Below are 21,093 nucleotides of genomic sequence, written 5' to 3' on the forward strand. Positions count from 1 at the left end.
ACTAGGGTGGCGCTCATAACGTGGTTGTTTGCTGTGATGTAGAAGAGGAGGGGTTCTCCCTATTCAGGAGCGACGAGGATTGGGGCCAACGTTAGTGTTGCTTTGAGGCCTTCCAAGTCTTGTTGTGCCTCTTCTTTCTGGACGAATGCATCTATCTTCTTAAGAAGTTTATAGAGAGGCATCCCCCGTTCCTCTAGTCAGGAGATGAACCGGCTCAGGGTGGCCAAACAGCCGGTGAGCCTTTGTATACCCTTGACATTGTGTATAGGGCCCATGTTGGAGATGGCCATGTTTTTTTTGGGGTTGGCTTCGATGCCACATTAGGACATGATGTATCCAAGCAGCTTCCCCTTCGGAACCCCAAAAACACATTTTTTGGGATTTAATTTGACGCTGAACCTTCGGAGGTTTGCGAATGTTGCGGTCAAGTTTGCGGTCAGGTTGCTAGCTTGAGCCATTTTCACCACTATATCATCTACATAGACGGTGATTATTGGTTTTGGCCGCTTGACTTGGTCAGGCTGGTCAGGCAGGTCAATTTGGTCAGTGACACATCGCTGCATGCATCGTTGATAGGTGGCACCAGCATTCTTCAGACCGAAAGGCATGGTTACGTAGCAATATGAACCATATGGGGTGATGAATGAAGTCACAAGGTGGTCGGACTCTTTCATCATGATCTTGTGATAGCCTGAGTAGGCATCTAGAAAGGAGAGGATGTCGCATCCTGAGGTGAAATTGACTATCTGGTCTATGCGTGGCAAAGGAAAATGGTCCTTTGGACACACCTTATTAAGGCCAGTATAATCAACACACATTCTCCACTTCCCAGTCTTCTTTTTCACAAGAACAGGATTAGCTAGCCAGTTGGAGTGGTATACCTCTTTGATGAATCCGACTGCTAGGAGTTTGGTGATCTCCTCACCTATGGCCCTGCGTCTCTCATCATCAAAGCAACACAGGCATTGCTTGGCGGACTTTGATCCAAGGACAAGGCATAATGCATGCTCGGTGACCTCCCTTGGTATGCCTAGCATGTCAGAAGGTTTCCACATGAAAACATCATGATTGGCAAGTAGGAAGTCAGCGAGCTCACTCTCCTATTTGGCCAGGAGCTTGGTCCCGATCTGCACCATCTTGGTCGGGTCGGTGGGGTCAATCCCCACTGCCTTGGTTTCCTCAATCGGGTCGTAGGCACTCGATGAGGTTGGCTCATTGTAGTCTAGGTGAAAGGACCTTGATGTCGCCTAGGAGGCCTAGAGGCGAGGGGTGAATAGGCCTATAAAAATTCAACTCAAAACTCTGTTAGAACAGAGGGCGGCACTGCCGGCCTTATAGGGCGGCACTGCTGCTCTTCAAAAATAAAGTAGACAGTGTTGATATTTCATAGATAGTAACCTGACCTTCTCAGCTGCTCAATCCTACAAATTCAACTTGAAACTCTATTAGAACAGAGGACGGCACTACCGGCCTTATAGGGCGGCACTACCGCTCTTCAAAAATAAAGCAGATAGTGTTGAGATTTCATAGATAGTAACCTGACCCTCTCAACTGCTCAATCCTACAACAGAAAGACAAAATCCAGTTCAAAGACTGGATACCATAGAAATCTCACACAAGAGAGGATCGAGCTACGAAACCCTAACAACAGCTAGCAAAGAGTTGAACCAGCAAGAACACAAAGTGAAGCACACGAGACACAAAATTTATCCCGTGGTTCAGCTCACCACCAAGGCTTGCCTAAGTCCATGTTGTTGAGGCATCCACAAAAGGATTGGCTCGCCACCAGGGCTTGCCTTGCCCTCATTCTCAAATCAAGAGAATAAACTCTTAAAGTGAGGGGTAATTTCTTAGCTACAGGATGAGGTTACAAACCTCCCAAGGCTGCCACACGAGTTAGCAAGCACAAGGGTGATGCCTAGCCGGCTAGGAGCAAGCTCCAAGAGTAACAAACCCTAGAACCACTAGCTAAATGTGAACCAAATGCTCTTAGACTTTGGGAATCAGTGGATCTTCTCTCCAATTGAGTTTTGCTGCCTTTTCTCTCAAGTTTTGATGGTTGGAATCAAGGATTTGCTTGAGGGATAAAGGAGCAACAATGGAGGAGAGAGAGATGAGCTTTTGGTATGTTCAGTTTCGAACTGAACCATTAGAGAAGAAGACTCACTGTTGTGGGCTGGCCCAAATGGTATTTATACCTCTTGGGTCCTAACGGTCGTTTATGGGTGGCACTGCCGCCCTAGCCAACACAGGCAGAATTTGGAGATTTTTGGCTGGCTGCTTTGGCTGGGTAAGAGAATATAGATCTGAAGTTTTGAGCATCTGGTTGCACAGTTGACTAACTGTACTAGAATCCCCCTTTATAGTACGGCTTTTCCTAAACTCAAATTCAAAGCATAAAAGAATGTAAATGCCTTTGAGCTGGTTGCCACTTCATTTGGTAATTGAAAACTTCTATTATCGAATATGTTTTCCTCATTCTCATTATACCTTGATTATGTGACTTGAACCATTTCCATACTTATGAGTTCATCTTCATGGCTTCAAGTCACTTCCACTAATGATTTGATCCTCAACACAATATGACTCCTCATAGCTTGATTAGTACCTCGACTCAATGCAAGTACTCTCTTCTTCACCTTAGCCATGGTACCTCAGTCACCAAGCCGTCGCTTGCCCTTCACCTTCGCTTAGTACCTTGAATCCCTTTCATTGCTATCTTCACCCTATCAAGCCATACTTAAGTCACATTATATTAAGCATCCATTGAAAACCATTTCTTCAATATTTTGATTCTTGCTTGAATATTTTCTAGATATGAATGTTGAGATCAATCAAGCTTCAGTTTGTCTCACATAGAGACATACATGGATCAACATCAATATGGTCAAGCCAATTCATAATTCCTTATTCCCTTCTCATTTTGGCTTGACATTCTAATTGATCTTTCATATATTCATCCATGTAAGCAAACCAATGTAGAGACCGACTTATATCCACTATACATTGTCATTTACCAAGTATGTTTGCTTTCACATGATGCTTTGATATCCCACAACATAAAAGCCATTTCATTGATTCCATTTGCATTGTTGTCTTTTGCTTGAACTAGATTGCTTCCAAAAACTTCCAATACAACAATACACAGTTTGGCATTCACTTTAACACAATATGGCATATCATCAAGTTTGCCTACTAGTTGAACCTTGTATATGCTTGTTAATACACAACCCACAAGTATATGCAATAGGCTCAATTTCTTGTCCAACATTTAGCAAACTTATTAGACCTTTAATTGTGTTGTCATTCAATTTACCAAAACCCACTAAAGGGCTAGATGCACTTACAATGGGACTGCTGGAGTTAATGAATTCCTGAGCTCTAGGAGCTCAGTGGAGTTGATGACGGTAGTGGCGAGCTCATAATGCTCACGATCGCACGTGTAGGCGTGTGAAAAGGTGCTACCCATGGTGATGACGCCGTTTGGTTCTAGCATCTTCAACTTGAGGTAAGTGTAGTTGGAGATCACCATAAACTTGGCGTAACATGGCTGACCCAAGATGGCATGGTAGGACCCTGGAAAGTCCACCACCTCGAAGGTGAGGACCTCCGAGCAGAACTTGGCTCAGTCGCCAAATGTGAGGAGCAGGTCGATCTGCCTGAGTGGGTATGCCTACATCCCCGAGATCATGCCATGGAAGGGAGAGCTCATTGGGTGGAGCTCTGACCGGGGGATACACATGGCATCGAGGGTGTCAATATAGAGAATGTTGAGGCCGCTGCCTCCGTCCATCAGCACCTTGGTGAGGCGCTTCTTATAAATGACGGGGTTGACAACAAGCGGGTAGCAACCTGGTTGGGCAACATGGGAAGCATGGTCTCTCCGATCAAAAGTGACTGGGGAGTTTGACCAGCTAAGGAAAGAGGGGATGGCCGACTCGGCGACGCATGCCTCTTTGTAGCGTACCTTGTGCTGGCGCTTGGAGTGGATGGCATTAGATCCCCAAAGATCATGAGGCATTCCTTAGGGTTAGGGAAGCCATCACCATCCTTGCCCACCGCGCCTCCTTTCTTGGCCGCCTCCTCCTTGCCTTTCCCTTCCTTCAGCTTGCCAACGTGCCGTAGAAAGCGCTTGAGGAGCTCGCAGTCCTTGTAGAGGTGCTTGATGGGGTAGGCATGGTTGGTGCATGGACTCTCCATGAGCTTGTCAAAGTGGTTGGGCTAGCCTTGCTAGGGCTGCTTGCCCGCATGATCGGTCATGGCGACCAAGGTTGGGTTAGACAGTCATCACCGATCCTTCTTGTTCTTCTTGCCCCTTTGTGTGGAGGGGCCTTTGCCTTGGTCCTCGCTCTTGGCCTTGCCCCTATCCCAGCCGCTGCTAAAGACCACTCCAACTGCCTCCTCATTGGAGGCATGGTTCGTGGCGATGTCGAGTAGGTCACGGGTGGTACGGGGCTTCACATAGCCGAGCTTGTGGATTAAGGACTCATAGGTTGTCCTAGAAAGGAATGTGCTGATGACGTCTGCGTCAACAACATTAGTAAGGGAGTTACACCACTTTGAGAACCTATGGATGTAATCTTGTAGGGACTCACTGGGCTCCTACTGGTAGCTCTTGAGGTCTTAGGAATTCCCAGGACGGACATATGTCCCCTGGAAATTCCCAATGAAGACCCTCTTGAGATCTACCCAGTCACGGATGCTGTCGGGCAGAAGGAATTTGAGCCATGCTCAAACATGCTCCTCCATGTAGATGGGGAGATACTAGATGATGAAATGGTCATCATCCACTCCTCTGGCTCAACAGGCAAGTCGGAAGTCTTCGAGCCATATAACGGGGTTCGTTTCCCCATGTATCTGGCGATGTTGGTGGGTGGTCGGAAGCACTATGGGAACATCACTTTCTGGATGTGACGACCAAAGGCCCATGGTCCTGGGCCGTTCAGGCTTGGACTCCGGCCATTTGGTCAGCCACTTGAGGTTCCGGTGGATTGCTTGTTCCTGGGGGGTCGGCCAGGTCTGGGAGGCCATGCAAAAGCATCACCACAGCAGCAATGTTCTAGCTAGCTTGAGCGAATTGAGGATGGCCATTCCCTCTGTCCAAGATGTTGCGCTGGACCTAACGGGCGCGACCCTAGGTGTCACTCGTTGGGTTATGCACGTGTGGCGTAGCGTGCCAGTGCAGGTGGTGGCTAGCTCTGTCGCCTTTTCATAACTCCTCGCTGTGCCTCTATGCATGTGCAAGGGTCTAGAAGGGTGTGAGTTTGTAGAGATTCCGCTACCACCGGTGGCTGTCCTGAAGCGTTCGCCATAGCGCACTCCTAGGATAGAGGGTGGCCAGGTGTCGTGATGTCGATGCTGGAGCCATTGCTTTTGACCTCATCATCCATGAGGTCATGAAAGGAGGCGGGAGCGTAGCCTGCCATCCCCATGAATTCAAATGTGAGAGGGGGCGACATCAGCATCCTTTAGAGCCCCCGCGTGTACGCGTCCATGGGGGACGCGAAGCCATAGGGGAACCGGTCGCACGGCGGTAGCGATGGGGACAACGGGGTCCCTCCGGAGAGTCGGCAAAAGGTATTCAACAATGAGTAAAGAACAACATGTACATTACTCACCATAGAGTTTGAGCCCAGTATGGGCTCAAGGCGAAGCGCGAGTGTCTCAACGTTGGGGTCATCGAATGGCCTAGGGCCGGTGGAGAGCGCTCGTCTTCTAGTGGATGCCAGGACAAGCACCTCTTCGTGGAGGCGTAGTATGCTGAGTCGGTCGATGACAAAATCCAGACTCCTAAAGAGGAAAGTCTAGAGCGGCTAAAAGATGGGAGGAACCCACATCCCAACATGTGGGAGCACAGGAAACTTCAGTGAGCCGAAGCGAATCGTATCGCTCTAGCCCGCCATGCCAAAGATGGTGGAAAGGTGGGCCATCCTATGACCAAAAGCGTGAACACACGACGTCCTCCCCATGGATGGTGTCAACTATCGGTGCAAAAAGTGACCAATAAGTAAATATTTATAGTTTTATCGTGCGTTGTGATCGGATGTGGCCTCGCACTCAATAACATAGGATTTATACTGGTTCAGGCAACGTGCCCTACATCTAGTTTTGGTCGGTCGATGTCATAGAACCGACCAATTTATAAGAGTACAAGTACAATGGCAGCCCACAAGTGGTCGCATTATCATACTTGAACCCATATAAACCCGGTAGTCCGTCGAGTACCACGACGGGTCTCGATAAACGATTTACAACAACCAAGATCATACATGATTCAACATACATGCCACATATTACATAAATTTCATAGATACATTTCATCATCAGAGTACGAATAAAAATTATTACAAACCGAGTTTGATAGATAAAGCGGAAGCAATTAAGTTCGAAAATAAAGTTTCCAACATAGTTTGATACAGTGCCAAGTAGGATCACGGTCCACAAAAGCAAGGATAGGGATTAATAAAGAAGCATGCCCAAGGCTTACTCCTCATCCACGGTGGGATAGAAGCAACTCTTGCAATAACCATGATACACCATGCCATCTGCAACAATGGGAAATAAAACCCTGAGTACGAGAAAGTACTCAGCTAGACTTACCCGTCGTAAACCAAAAATAAAATGACTCCAAGGATTATGCAAGGCTGTATAAGTGGAGATAACTTGACAACATTTTGCATAAAAGCAATTGACTCATTGTACAATTATGATTCCTTTATCAAGTTAATTATAACTATACATTTCTAGATTAGCAACTATCCTGTGCCAAACATGTGGTATATCATTTAAAAGCATACAATAGTAATCATAGCAGGTATTGTACGTCCATATTCATTCGAACCATCATGTTCCATAACACAGTTACTATGATGTTGGGACTAGCCAAGTTTCTCACTATTCGGGAGAGACGGTGATTCGAATCGATTTCAACCAGCTGGGAATTTATTCCTAACACAAACCCAGGCATACAGCGCGAAGGTAGCCTTAGATCACCTTTGGTACAACTCAAGTCTACATTTCGCGGGTCCATACTGCACCGTACAATCTGGAACACCAGATGCTAGGACGTTCAGGCCTAGCCTGCCCTTGGGCTCAGTCTGATCGTTCCCTAGAAGGAGCGCACAACAAAACGGGTCCCAACCTGAGTTGAATTACTTGGCTTCGTGGTCGGAACGAGTTATCCGGCCAGCTAAGTGAGAGGCATGCGTTCAATCTTGTCAGAAGCGCCAACAATGGTACGATCCTTAATCGACACAGACGGGGATAGATCCACACCCAAGACCTCTATGTCTTGTTGCTTCTCTATCGACATCCTGCCCAGTCTTGATTTTCTTTTACCCCATGGTTCTGTTCCACGATAGCAAATATAGCCAATCGTGCTCCGGTATCCACCTATATCTCGCAGGTGATAGGACATCACCCGACTTCTACCGGTCTAAGCATGGCTAAGCATATATTCAATCCTGAACCTATACCGGTTAAAGGTGTAATATCTAGACAAGGAATGTATATACATCAAGTGGTTCCATTCAACTCTTATAACCTAATGCATCAATCATAAGTACTTAAGTAATCATTTGTAAAATACTGGGAGACTTAGAATGCTCTGGGGCTTGCCTCGCAGAAAGGAAGTAGGGCGGTGGTCAGGACACTCCAGAAGCTCTTCAGGATTCTGCTCCACGCCTTCGGGAGCTGCAGCTTGAGGATTCTCTAGCTGGTCCCCTTCCTCTGCTTCGTCGAATTCCAGCAACGTTATCTCTTCCTCCGATCCTAGATGCATGAATATGGCATAAGGTATTGTGAATGCATACATGCATACAAGTATAGCATGATGACACATGATGAATGCATTCATATAAGTATTCGTAACAGCATGGTGTTAACAAGTGCATCATGTTTATTGAGTAGGTGCATATCTCTTCTCGATTATTTAATTAACTATTTCCACAATGTATCTACTATATCACAAAATAGCTGCTACTTGTTTCACTCATAACTGGAGTTCTACTAATCCAAATGCAGTGATCCTAGACTTTCTGGAAAGCTTATCAAATTATCTACAACTTTGTTATTAAGCATTTTTACAGCAAACATCATCCCTATCATGCAACTTATCAAACTACAGAATCTGTCCGGAATCCTTTTAAATTTGCATTTTAAAGCAACAATACTTCTACTTCATGTAATCACTCAAAGTTTGACAACATAAAGCCTACCAACAGTTTAAGCATACCAAATACATCTAAGAAAATATAATGGTGAAGCCCAAACTATTTCTTTATATGCCTTTATTATTTTATTTGGATACATAGGTTAAATAATAAATATATATCAAATGTGCATAAAAAATTCTTAACAATTTACAGTGCCTTACTAATGCTATCAAAGGACTACTGTAAAAGTTTCATGCCATTTTATTCAATAAAACACTCTATACAAAAATGACAAGACAGAAAGGCTTAAAGTACCATAAATAGAAAACCCTAGTGAAAAGTTTCAAGCAACAGATTTCCTATTTTTCTTAGCATCCTTATGGTACTAGGATTACCCCCAACAAATTTCATGAATTTTGGATTCATAAATAATTTATAAAAATTCATACAAGGATTAACTATTTATCAAAGAAAAATCTATAACTATAAATCTACCCATGCACTGATCCTCAAATTTTTACCAGAGTTCATACATGACAAGAATAGCTTACCACAAAAATTTCATAATTTTTGGAGCAAAGGAACTCTAGATATAAAATAAACAAATTTGCAAGCATTCAAAAACACATTTCAAATCTCTATTTAAATCTCCCAAAATTTCTACTGTAAATGTCAAGAATATATTTTTCCTAAATACTACACTTCCTAAGGAACACTACACAATTTATTACACAATTTTTTAAGCTACCAAACTGGAGATATAAAAATCACAAAACAATTCAAAATCTGGAATCAAATGACCTATCCTATCTCCTGCTGTCGCTGACCGGTGGGACCCGTCGGTCAGAGGACCCCACATGTCATCGACCCGAAATAGGGTAGCTACGTTGCGCTACGGTGGCGCGGCCAAAGCTCATCGACGGCGAACTTGCCGGCGGTGACATCATCACACGATGATCTACTCGACTTCGCGCACACAATGCACTACTTGGTGGGACTTCTCATCGGTGCTAGCAACGGCGGTGGCCATGGTGGGGCGGAGGTGCGGGTCGACGGTGAGACGCCGGTGGAAGCTACGGTGACTCAATCAAGCGCTACGCCAAGCATCACAGAGCTATGGCGGACCTAGCTAGCGCTCTATCGTGGCCTAGGGTGGTCTGGTTAGGTGGGACCACGGCGACGGAGGTGGCGGCGGAGCTCCGGTGAGGCGGTGCGTGGGGCTGGAGCTCAAACCGTGGGCACAGTTGGACGTGGTAGGTTGCTGGGGAGATGGTGGAGGGCTGCAGTGGGGATGGAGGAGCTAGGCGCGAGCTGGCGCCTTCAACGGCGATGGCGGGCTCTCGGTGCCGAGGTTGCAGCTACTGCGGGCGAGGTGAATGGCGAACGAGAGCCGGGAATGCGAAACTAAGGGCGCGGCTGAGTGCGGGCGGGTGCTAGAGAGGTGATGGCGTGCACTGGCCTGCCCTGGCCACACGCGGCGAGGCGCCGGTGACGTGCGGCCGTTGCCAGCCACCACGCGGCGTGCGACGACTGACGCCGGTCGGCCACCCATCCTGATTCAGTTGATTCAGAAACTGAAAGGGGCGCCTGATAGCCGGTTTTTCGTTCGAATTATCTCTCGATGCAAAGCAAACTAGTGAATGATTCCAAAACAAAATTTGTAGCCCTAAGTGCCCTCTACAATTCTTGTTCAAAGATCATGCTCTAATTCTCAACCAAAAATGAGTAATGTCATCACCAAGATGGGTTTGTCAGGCTGTCAGTCGAACAAAGACTTAGAAAATTTCTTAAGTGTTGAAATGTTGATTTTGCTGATTCTTGTGAGACCAATTCAAGCATGTTAGGAGCTAAATCAGTCAATGACCCAAAAATAAAAGTTGTTCCTTATAGCAAATACTACAACTTTGCTTTAGTGATCTCCTCCATGCAAGGTCTCTAACACCTAGTTCAAAATTGGTCAAACATGTCACATTTAAAGAGTGGTGTGCTTCAAACCATGGCTTAATGACCTATTTACCCCTAACCATGAATATCAAAGTTGTTCATAATGATACTCTAAACATGTTTAAGCAATTTGCAAGGTCATTCAATCATTTCATGTAGTAGTCACTCATAGAGCTATTTAAAGTAATCACATGAAACATGACTTAAGGCTTGATCATGGGAAGTGACATTCATGAACCATATTCCATTTGCTAACCTATGCATTGCCAATATATTTTTGTGACTCATATCAACCCTCTACATGTATACACTCATGATCATATGCATATACACATGGAGACATGAAATAATGAGAAAAGTTGCATATGTTCAAGAAACATGCGATAACAAGCAAACGTTGTAGATGTTTCAATCCAATGTTTCAATTGTAAATGCTTATTTATGAATGCTTGATGATCATGCTCATGTTATGCAAGTCAAGTTATGCAAGGCTAACACCCGAGGTGTTACAGTCGGTGACTTTATTCTTGAGCCCAAGTGCTCAAAGTTTGTTGTGGGGTGACAAACGAGTAGGAATAACATAGGGGGTGTTAAAGGCCCGGTCGGACTCTGGACCAAAGGGCCAAGAGTGACAGGGACTCTAACGTGCGCTAAGTTTTGGAGCGTATGCTCTATGTAGCTTTAGAGTTCTAGAGCTATTGAGCTATTCAAGTTCTCTGTCTTGAGGAGAGCCAGAGAGCTAGAGTTAGAATAGCCAGAGAGAATGTCCAGCCTCTTTTCTTCCGAGAGCCAAGAGAACGTCCTCTAGAGAGGAGAGAGCGCATCCCCTTTTATAGTTGAAGGGGATGGCCTTACAAGTCAGAGAAAGAGAGAATGGATGCGTGTGCTACCTAGCCTTGTTGCCCACGCTGTCGGGTACGAGACGGTCGTTGGTGCCCACAATACTATTTATGTCAGACGCATGTGGTAGGCTCTACCGTGTTCACCTAGTACGGCAAATGTCGGTGCCTACAATACTATTTGTACTCTAACACGCCTAGAAGGTTGCATAGTGCCTGTCTGGCATGGCCTAGTGGTACCATCCTGAAGGTGCATAGGGCATGGCAGGGTACGGTCCTCGATATTGCGGTTGACTTGAGCGCCTTATCTTATCTACTTTGTCTGATCCCTGGGCCCTCACTGAGTGGGCGTCCTCGATCGGTCGTTCTTAGTTGGCCCTGACCGTGTCGGTCGGGGAAGAATCATGAGTAGAGGTCCGGTGTATCCCCAGTCGGAAAAGGAGGTCAGAGTCGGACTGTGTCCCCACCTTGGCCAGGCCTTTCGGTCGGAGACTAGATCAGTGCCTTGGCCTATCATTATGTATCTGGGTCGGCCTAGGAGGCGCGCGTTGTCGCAACGCCGTCTACTGGACCGAGTTTTTTGCATTGAAGTGGGTCCATTGGGGACCCTGGGTTTATGAACCCGACAATCGAAGAATTTTGAATGCTTTTGTGGACATAAGAGAACTCCCTCCGCCATAAATATTTGACGTTTTAGATTTGGACTGGGAATTTAGAAAGAGTGAAGATGTGGTGCATAAAAACGAGAAGGAGAGATAGAGAGAAATAGAAATAGAGACCTATTAGGAAAATAAAAGTGCATATTGGAAGAAGAAAAGTGTCTATTGGGAAGTAAACATGACGACCAGTATTTTGAAACAAAATTTAAATAATAATCCCAACTATTTTGGAATAGGTGGCGTACTTATTTTATAGTAGAGTACACACAGCACCACAAGGATGCTACATAGGGCCTGTCTGGAACAACTCCAAGTCTGCAAAATCATATCTATAGCACCAGATCCACTTTAGAGCAGCTCCAACTTGATCCCACACTATTCCTGAGAAAAGTGTTTGGGAGAGCTCCATAGTGGATATGTTGGGCTGGCCCAACAGCCATCCAATTGAAGCTTATGAGTTGGAGCTTTTATTCTTCCTCTCCTTTTTTTCACTGCCATCTTTGTCCCACGCATCAGTCTCCTATCTCCTTCCTTATTGTTTTCTCTCTTGCAGATGGCTAGGGGCATGCTCGTGGGGCAGCTGGGCTCACGATGACTAGGGGCACAGTGGCTGGGAGCAGAGCGATGGCCGGTAGCGAGACCAGGACACGGCGGCGGGCACTGGGCCAGTTTTGGCTAGGGCGCAACGCTGGGAGGGACCAAGCCGGAGCTCCTGCACGGCGATGGCAAGGCAGAGGTGGGGAAGGGCACGACGGGTGTGGGGAACACACGTGTAGGCGGCCGTGAGGAGGCCATCGAAACTCCTCGGCGGGCACGGAACATGGTCGTCGTGGCACCTTTAGCGCTCACGGCCAGGGGGCGGCACGGTTGAGGGCACGAGCTGGTGGGGCTGGCCGGCGATCGGCCTCAAAGACAGGAGCCATGGGCGTGGTGGCGGTGCGGCCACGGGCACGACAGGGCAGCGCGGCGGGGGCTAGCGTGTCTCTATCAATCGCGTGGGGGAAGACAGACGGGAGAAAATAAGAGCAAACCTTTTTTTCTATGCAATAGATGGCATCGGTGGGTATTTACCCCCTAACTCTATGAGGGGGTATAGATGCAATGTTTTTTAGAGCGCCCCTTGTGGTGCTCGGTAAAATTCATGGATCTGACTCTCAAATTTGGATTTTTGGTGGATCTAGATCCCACAAAGAAGGGATGTTTGGCAGAAGAATTTAGATCTGGAGGTGATTTTGGTGGATGTGAGCACTTGGAAACGAACATTGTGCAATTTGGAAATTGTTTGCCCCCTGGGAGACATGCGGCCATGAAACAATGCAACTATGGGATTCGCGCCGATCAAATTAGCTAAAGTATAATTAAATTTATAATAAATAATATTAGCACTTATGTCTCTAAATAAATTTATTATAAAAATATATTCTATAATAAATATAATGGTACTTATTTTATATCCAAAATGTTACTATTTTTTATATAACTTGAGTCGAAATTTAAATTTTTTGGCTTCTCACAAAACAAGAATTGCATTCCTACGTAGACACAGTGAGTACTAGTTATTATTATTCTGTTTACGCGCTGCCCTCGCTCTGTTCAAGCACAGGGAAATGCATGGATGTGCAGCAGACTCCTTGTGAAAGCAGTGCTCTGAATCGGTTATTCTGTTGACGCGCTGCCCTCGCTCTGTTCAAGCACAGGGAAATGCATGGATGTGCAGCAGTAGAATATGATTAACAAGCAGCAGTAGAATATGATTAGCAACTCCTTGAGTCCTTGTGAAAGCAGTGTTCTGAATCTTTAGGATAGAGAGGGATTTGTAGCTGTGTGTTGAATTCATGATGACGGCCGAGCGAATAAATAATTAAATAAATCCGGTCTTATTCTAACACGTACAGTACTAGCTGTAGCATGTACTAATCTCGAGAACAAATCAACTACAATGGAAGGGAGGTGGAGAATACGTGTCAGGGGAACCAGACCTCTATGGCTCTAGTACCTCTGATTTGCTGCTAGGGAACACTTTTGCTTTTTGAAAAAGTAAGAAAGAAACTCAAGATGCTCTTCTCCATTCCATCTGCTGCGACCTTTCATTTTTCTCTTTTTTGAAAAGTGCAATCTTTCTTTTTGTTTTTTTCTTTAGCTCACACATGCAGGCACGGACCGGATCAAGAATGCTTGTTGTCGTTGTGACTTTTCAAAGGAATGCTTGATGTTGATCGATCAGTATATATTAAAAAAATAAAAACCTATTCCGGCGACAGTGGTTTGCTTGGCAGTGGATGCACGTATATATACTCCTCTCTTTGACTATCAAACAGTGGCTTGCTCGGCATGGTTAATTTGCTTTCAAGTTTCACACTGACGACATGACGAGACGGACGTACGTGTGCATGGCTGTGTGTGTGTGTGTTTTTCGAATGTGCATGGCTGTGTTATTAGAGGAGCTATATATTTATTTATCGTATCATGCATGCATCTTTCTCGCTTAAGTGTGCTTAACCCACTATTTAAACTCAAAAGGACGCGCGTGTTTTGTTCCTTAATTAAACTCCGATTCAAGCTTGTCACATGGGTTCCGATTCAAGCACCTATATAAGCCTACGTGCATACTCCCTCCTCTCAAAATAAATGTAGGATTAGGATGACCAATACAAGTAGAGAAATTATATATATACCCCTTTTGAAAGGTGTTGCGACATGTAATAATTGCACTTTAAGAATAGAGAAAGTGAAAAAAAAAACTACTATATCTTAAAGTAAACTTATTTTGGGATTGAATGTTAGCTAGATGTACACTTATTTTGAGAGGAGGAAGTAGACTATAGAGAGAAACACAAGTATTTGTGGTGCAACTATTTACTTGGATTGTGTTTGGTTTGAGGACAAGAGTGGATGAGATATGACCCTCCATGGATTTCAGCATATGGATATCCATGCTGCTTGTTTTGTTGGATGGATGGGCTAGCTATTTTTTTATACATAGATGAGAGTGGATGGGATGGGAATACGTGACTAATTGTATTTATATTATTTAAAAATAATAACTAATTATACACTAATAAATATGCACTAACACTAATTTTATTATGATAGTCGCTAATTACAAATAAAATATGTTAATTAGCACCATTATTATCCTAATTGGCATACAAAACAAGCACTAATCAACATATTAGCACTTACCAAAATTAATCTTGCCATCATAGTTACTAAGCAATAATATAACATACTAATAATCCTTAATTATTTGGAGATACAAATAATCTTGCCATCATAATTACTAAGCAATAATCTTGCCATCAACATAATGATAATCTTGCCATCAAAATTCTACGAAGATACAAATGTTACTAATATTGGCCGTTATGAATTCTATGAGAAATTTAGATATCTAACCTGTTCTCGTAATGTAACCTTCAATTCGCATGTCTTTAAAAATATGACCCATGTCCTGCGAATTGTTTTGAAATTTAGTCTTTTCGAGATTTTCTCCATTTCTGTAATTCCAGGGGCTCTCTTCACTGTTTAGGGCATGGGAAAAGATGTTACTGCCCCTCCCTCATTCCAGGGATGCATGCCTAGCCACTCAGATGCGTCCCAGGTGGTGTAATCTCCTTCCTAGCCTATTCATTTTTCTTCCCAGCTCCGTCCCATGCTCCTAAAGACTAATATTTTGCACTGATCAAATATATATGTTCAAAATAAATGTAAATAATATGTTTTACACGATAAAAACAGCCATACAATTTCACCATAAATAATAAAATCAACTGCACAATTCCAGCATAGATTTAATATTAGTACACGTTCACATACAATTTAATAAATAGGTTCACGTCAACAACTCAGCCATCTAGCCAATCTGATACGACTACAAGTTCACATAGTTCACATAAAAATAGCCATACAAAAGAGAGTCATCTGGCCAATTTAGGACCACAAGTTCACATGCACAAAAGATGGCTGGGAATCTTAACAGACAAAAGTCTCATGACATTAAAGGAAGATTATTCAAGCATCCATGTTCTTCCCCTTCCTTGGAGTGAGTTTTTTCTTGAGACCTAGCCTCTTCCTTGGACTCTTCCTTGGAGTGGTCATTGTATTACTTGGCCATTCTCCAGTTTCACTACATATCATAGGTCAATGGAATGGTTCAGTACATGAGATAAGATGCACACATGTCACACACAATGAATGATTTTTACCTTATTGTAACTGCTCTAGGGCTTGTAGTGATTTGATTTGTCCCTCCAAGTTCCTCCATTGTTAGTTGCAGTTGGCTAAAAAATGAGAAAGGTTAATTGCAATAGGTTAAAAGAGACTAGTGTTGATTTTAGTTTTCAGGAATCACCTTTGCCTCCTTGTAACAGGTCCAGGACTAGTGTTGATTTCACTTGTGCCTTCTGCCACTACAACCTTCTGCCTTTTGGATGGACTAGGAGTTGCATCACCTTTGCTACAACCAGCAGGTCTCCCTGCCTTCCCTTTCTTGGCTCGACTTTTCCTGTATAAGAAAAATTGAGATGAATACAAAATATTCAACAAGTATGCATTATTTCAAAAAGGCATACACATTTACCTCTTCTTTGTTCCATTAAGAGGGCACTTTGGAGAGTTAGTCCTATGGCCAAGACCCAAGCAATTTTGACACTTAACCTTCCACATGCATTTGCCCCTAGGCTTGCTTCCCTTGTTCTCTAGGCTACTAGGTTTTCTATTTTTCCATTGTCTTCCAACATCTCTCTTATCTAGTGGTGGCATCACTTTGAATCCAAGTTCCACACGCACCCACTGAGATTTATCGGGCAGTGGTTTGATCACACCACCATAGGCTAGTCTAAAACGGTACACTGAATAATAAGGATCCAAGTAGTCTTCCATCTTAGCATTTCTACAAGTGATGATGAGTGCCAAAGCATGTGCACATGGTTTACCTGACACTTGCCACTCCCTGCAGGTGCATACATGGTCCTTAATATTCACCACATGTCTTATGATCTTGTGTGAAGCAGTGACCTCTAAGACCTGTGCTTCATCCCTTCCACCTGCTTCTGTGTTCAAGTGACCGAGCTGCCAGGTCATTGCATATAGCTGGCGTACAACAAGTGGCAGCATTACATGTCCTTCAAATTTTTCACCTATCCTTCTCCTTCTTGCATAAAGTTCCATGAATTTGGACCTCAGTTTGTCTACAAGGTCAGCCACTGGAAGGTCCTTAAGGTCTTTCACCCAATTGTTCCAAACCTCTGCCACATTGTTGGTGATATGATCACACTTTATTGCCTCTGAGAATTGGCTCCTCATCCACTTTAACTTGTGATTGGCTTTCAACCATGGCTCAACATTCTTGTTTACTTCATACATCTTCTTCATCAAGTATTCATGGTATTCTAGTTGAAAAGTCCTGGCTACAGGATACATTCTCCCAAATGCAGGCCCTTGAAACCTCTTGCTAAAATTCTTCATCAGATGGACAAAACATTCTCTATGCTCTGCCCAAGGGAATACCTTCTTCACTGCATTCTCTAGGCCCTTGCAAGCATCTGAACTTATAGCTAGGTGAGGTGGATCACCAATTGCCTTTTGCAGCCGCTGCATAAACCAAGTTCAATTATCAGTAGTCTCACCATCAAAAAATCCAAATGCAACTGGAAAAATCCAGTTGTGCCCATCTAGTGCTGTAGCTGAAGGTAGGTGCCCGTTCCATCTACCATTGAGAGCTGTAGAATCAATACTCAAAAATGGCCTACAACCATTAAGGAAACCATCAATGCTTGCCTTCATACAACAAAAGAACCTATGGAAAAATACACCTTCCTCCGTATTCACAACCTCTATCTCTACAACACTTCCTGGCATTCTGAGCTCAATCTTTGCCTTGAAGTTGAACAAATAACCAAAACTATCTTCCCATGTGCCAAAAAGTTCCTGTCTTGCCTTCTCCCTCCCAAGATGCACACTTGGGTACCCAATTGTGACTTGATACTTTTCCTCTAACTCTTTTTTAGTTTTGTTGCAAGCATGTTTGGATCCTTCTTTAGAAAAGGGATTGCCTTATCTCTTACCCATTTGTAGCTTGCCATCTTGGTTATCAATTCTTTAGTAGATGGACAAAAATGCTTTCCTTTATTTACTGCAACCTATCAAATTGAAACAAACATGTCAGTTAGTGTGCTGCATATGAAAAGTGACAGAACATACATGCATATATATGAAAAGTGTTAGCGTGCTGCATATGAAAAGTGACAGAACAGCCATGCATATATATAAAAAGTGTTAGCGTACTGCATATGAAAAGTGTTAGTACCCTGACTTGTTGATCATCACGCATCAACCTTGCTGAAATAGTCCATGAACAACCCTCATGAGCGCATTTGCCGCTGAAATAATCTTTGCGAGATTTCTTTGTTGCAAGCTAAAATTGCCCCTTTATAGCATGTTGTCGCACTGCAGCCCTAAACTCATCCATACTAGAATATATTGTTCCAACTTCCATTGGAGGGTCTTCTTTGTCACAGAAAACAGAATCCTCACCAGGTACATGATCATGAACCAACAAGTCTGCATCTTGTAGCTCCACATCATCAAGATTAATTTCAGTCACCTTTTGGGCCGCCATCCTAGCCTGTTCAACTCTCTCATCCTCTGCTCTAAGGCCAACAAACTCATACATTGCATCCTCATCCATCACAGAAAGTGCAGTACCAATCTGGTCTTCTGTAAGAGAAGTTATCAGCAGACTCTCCCAGTCAATTTGATGAGAAACAACTGTAGGATTGCCGCAATCTCCTTGTTCTGTGGCATTGTCATGGCCTACATTACTTGCAGCAGCCTCTACCTCTGTAACAGCTGAGTTGGAAAATATTTCTGCGAGTTTATCCACGACATCAACAATGGACGGATTGATTCTACCGGATACCAACAAAAATAAAAGAGACACAATTTAGATTGTGCCCCCAAATCAACAGGAACCCTAAACATACAGTATAGAGGGAGGAGATTGGGGCTCTTACCCTGGAGCCATAGAGTAGGTGGAGGTCGCAGCCCCTTCAGCCGTAGTCCAATGGACGGCGTAGGGGCCGGCCCGGTGGTGGACGCCGCAAACCCCTCTAACCCTAGCTTCATTTGCCGAGAGGAGGAGGCGCAGCTGCCAGCAGGAGGAGGAACTGCAGGGAGGCGCGAGGAGAAGGAGCAGCGGGAGGAGGGTGTGGGCGCTGGCCGTGGACAGCGGACGGCGGGCAGCGACCGGACCTGGTCGGCGGCGGGCGGCGGAGACCGAGCAGCTCGCAGACGCCGCGGCGCGTGGGAGTCCGTCTCAGCGCTCATGACTCGTGCTCCTGTGAGTCGAGTCCAGGCCCCAGCGAACGGGAACAAAACAGAAACAAGACAGAAACAAGGGAGGGGTAATGATGACTTTTCTCTCGTCCCAAACAGTGAAAGAGGATTTTTAGAATTACAGAAATAGAGAAATCCTTGAAAAGATTAAATTTCAAAATAATTCGCAGGACATGGGTCATTTTTCCAAAGACATGCGAATTGAGGGTTATATTATGAGAGGCGCGCGAATAACGGGTTAGATATCTAAATTTCTCGAATTCTATAGGGACATTTTTATGGAGAGAGTCACTCAGATTATCAGTCTGTCTCACAGTTGGCTCATATTCCTTTCATCCTTTGCATAATTGCACTTGAGACTTCTCAATATGTTGGGTCAACTCATCGAGTATATGGACAAATATATACTGAGCCAGTTCGTTGGTTGGTTTCTGGACTAATAAGCCTGACTGATGCTGATTTGTTGTGAGAGAAAAACACTATTGATTAGCTAATAAGCCTTGGCTGAAATCAACAAGCGAACAAGCCGACTACCTACCAATTTTGCTGAAAACGTTCTTTATTGTGGGACTGAGGGAGTATTTGATTCAGTCTTGGGTACCGTTTAGTTCCCTTCCATTTTGTAAAATTTTTCAAGATTCCCGTCACGTCGAATCTTTGGACGTATGCATGAAGCATTAAATATAAATAAAAAAATAAAACTAATTACACAGTTTAGACGAAATTCATGAGACGAATCTTTTAAACCTAATTAGACTATGATTGGATACTAATTGTCAAATAACAACGAAAGTGCTACAGTACCGTTTTGCAAAAAAATTGCAAACTAAACAAGGCCTTGGAGGGTCATCTACTCATTTGACAACCATTTAAAGCCGATCGGCACCTAGTAACGTCCTTCCTCCTTGTTCTGACGAACTAGTAGCTTGGCTTGGATGGACGATGCATTAACAATTTCCGAAAAGTTTTCTATACTATTGAAGCCACTTCTTGGAAAAAAAAATTCTATACTTTTGCATGAGGTCCGGGCACGCATCAAATTTTGGAGTCGGAATGATCTGATTTAAATTAAATAGATGCACATAAATGTCTCTTTAGCATGGCTTCGGCTTTTTCAAATGCCCATTAAAATAATGGATCCTTACAAGGAGTCAAAGAAGTCGGAGCTATTTTTGTACTGAGCAATCGAAGCCCAAAGAACATACCTTTTCTCAATTTCTTACAAATTTGATATAGATTATTATAAAACTACCCCTAAAGCCGTTTTTGCCGTACTTTTTTTTTCAAAATAGCTTCAACTTCACCAAAGAAACTACTATACAAGAGTAGTCGGAGCTAGAGTCCCGCTAAACAAGCATTTACAACATCAAGGTTTATTGTTTTCCTAGTCCAACCAAATTTGATCAGCAAAACATATTCAACACTTAATTTGTATTGTGCATCTATATTTCATTAATCAAATGATTTATCATTCCACCCTCAAAACGATCAGGTAAACATATTTGTCGGTTTAAATTTGTTCTACCGTGTAAAGAGATACCGAAACATCATGTCCTAAAGATTCTTATATATCCAACTCTACCATAATATACTACTACTGTTGGCAGCAACGTGCTTATCACTGTTTCTACAGTATCTTGAGTGTTGCATTCCTAGCCCTGTTTGTAATAGGCGATTTATATGGGCACCCAAACCCAAAATAGATAGTAGGAGACATAAAATCAGTCTTCAACAGAGTATCTATATAGGAGACCCATTTTAGGTTGTCTGAGAGGCACAACCCAAATATAAGTATCCTTTCTCCTGAAAATCCATCTGCAGAAAGAACTCTTTTTTTGGTCCTGTTGTTGGAGAGGATGTCGAATGGGTATTGAACCCTTTGACTATAGCGCTACCTAAACATTAAGGGCCTGTTTGGAACAAAGGAATCCAAAACGCAGGAATAGAAAAAAACACAGGAATAAGGTATGATGAAAAGTGAAAAACTACGAGATTTCAAAAGACAGGAACAGAAAATTTAAATATGGGTACTAATTACTCTTAACTACCGCAAGTTGCCTCTGTTGTTGCCGCAAGTTGCCTCGGAGAAGGAAGAGAAAACAAGAGATCAGAGCGGATTCTTTCTTTCCTATGAAATCAGCATCTAGCTACAGTATTTCAAAG

General features: G+C 43.8%; 1 protein-coding gene and 1 pseudogene; one reads left to right on the plus strand and one right to left on the minus strand.

Annotated features, from left to right (window-relative positions):
* Positions 1-21,093, plus strand: part of LOC136536627 (transcription factor LRL3-like) — a 172,086-nt gene that overhangs the window by 106,462 nt on the left and 44,531 nt on the right.
* LOC136459192 (uncharacterized) lies at positions 15,607-18,921 on the minus strand (annotated as a pseudogene).

The sequence above is a fragment of the Miscanthus floridulus genome, chromosome 1 (genome assembly GCF_019320115.1).
Source record: "Miscanthus floridulus cultivar M001 chromosome 1, ASM1932011v1, whole genome shotgun sequence".
In the NCBI taxonomy this organism is placed as follows: domain Eukaryota; kingdom Viridiplantae; phylum Streptophyta; class Magnoliopsida; order Poales; family Poaceae; genus Miscanthus; species Miscanthus floridulus.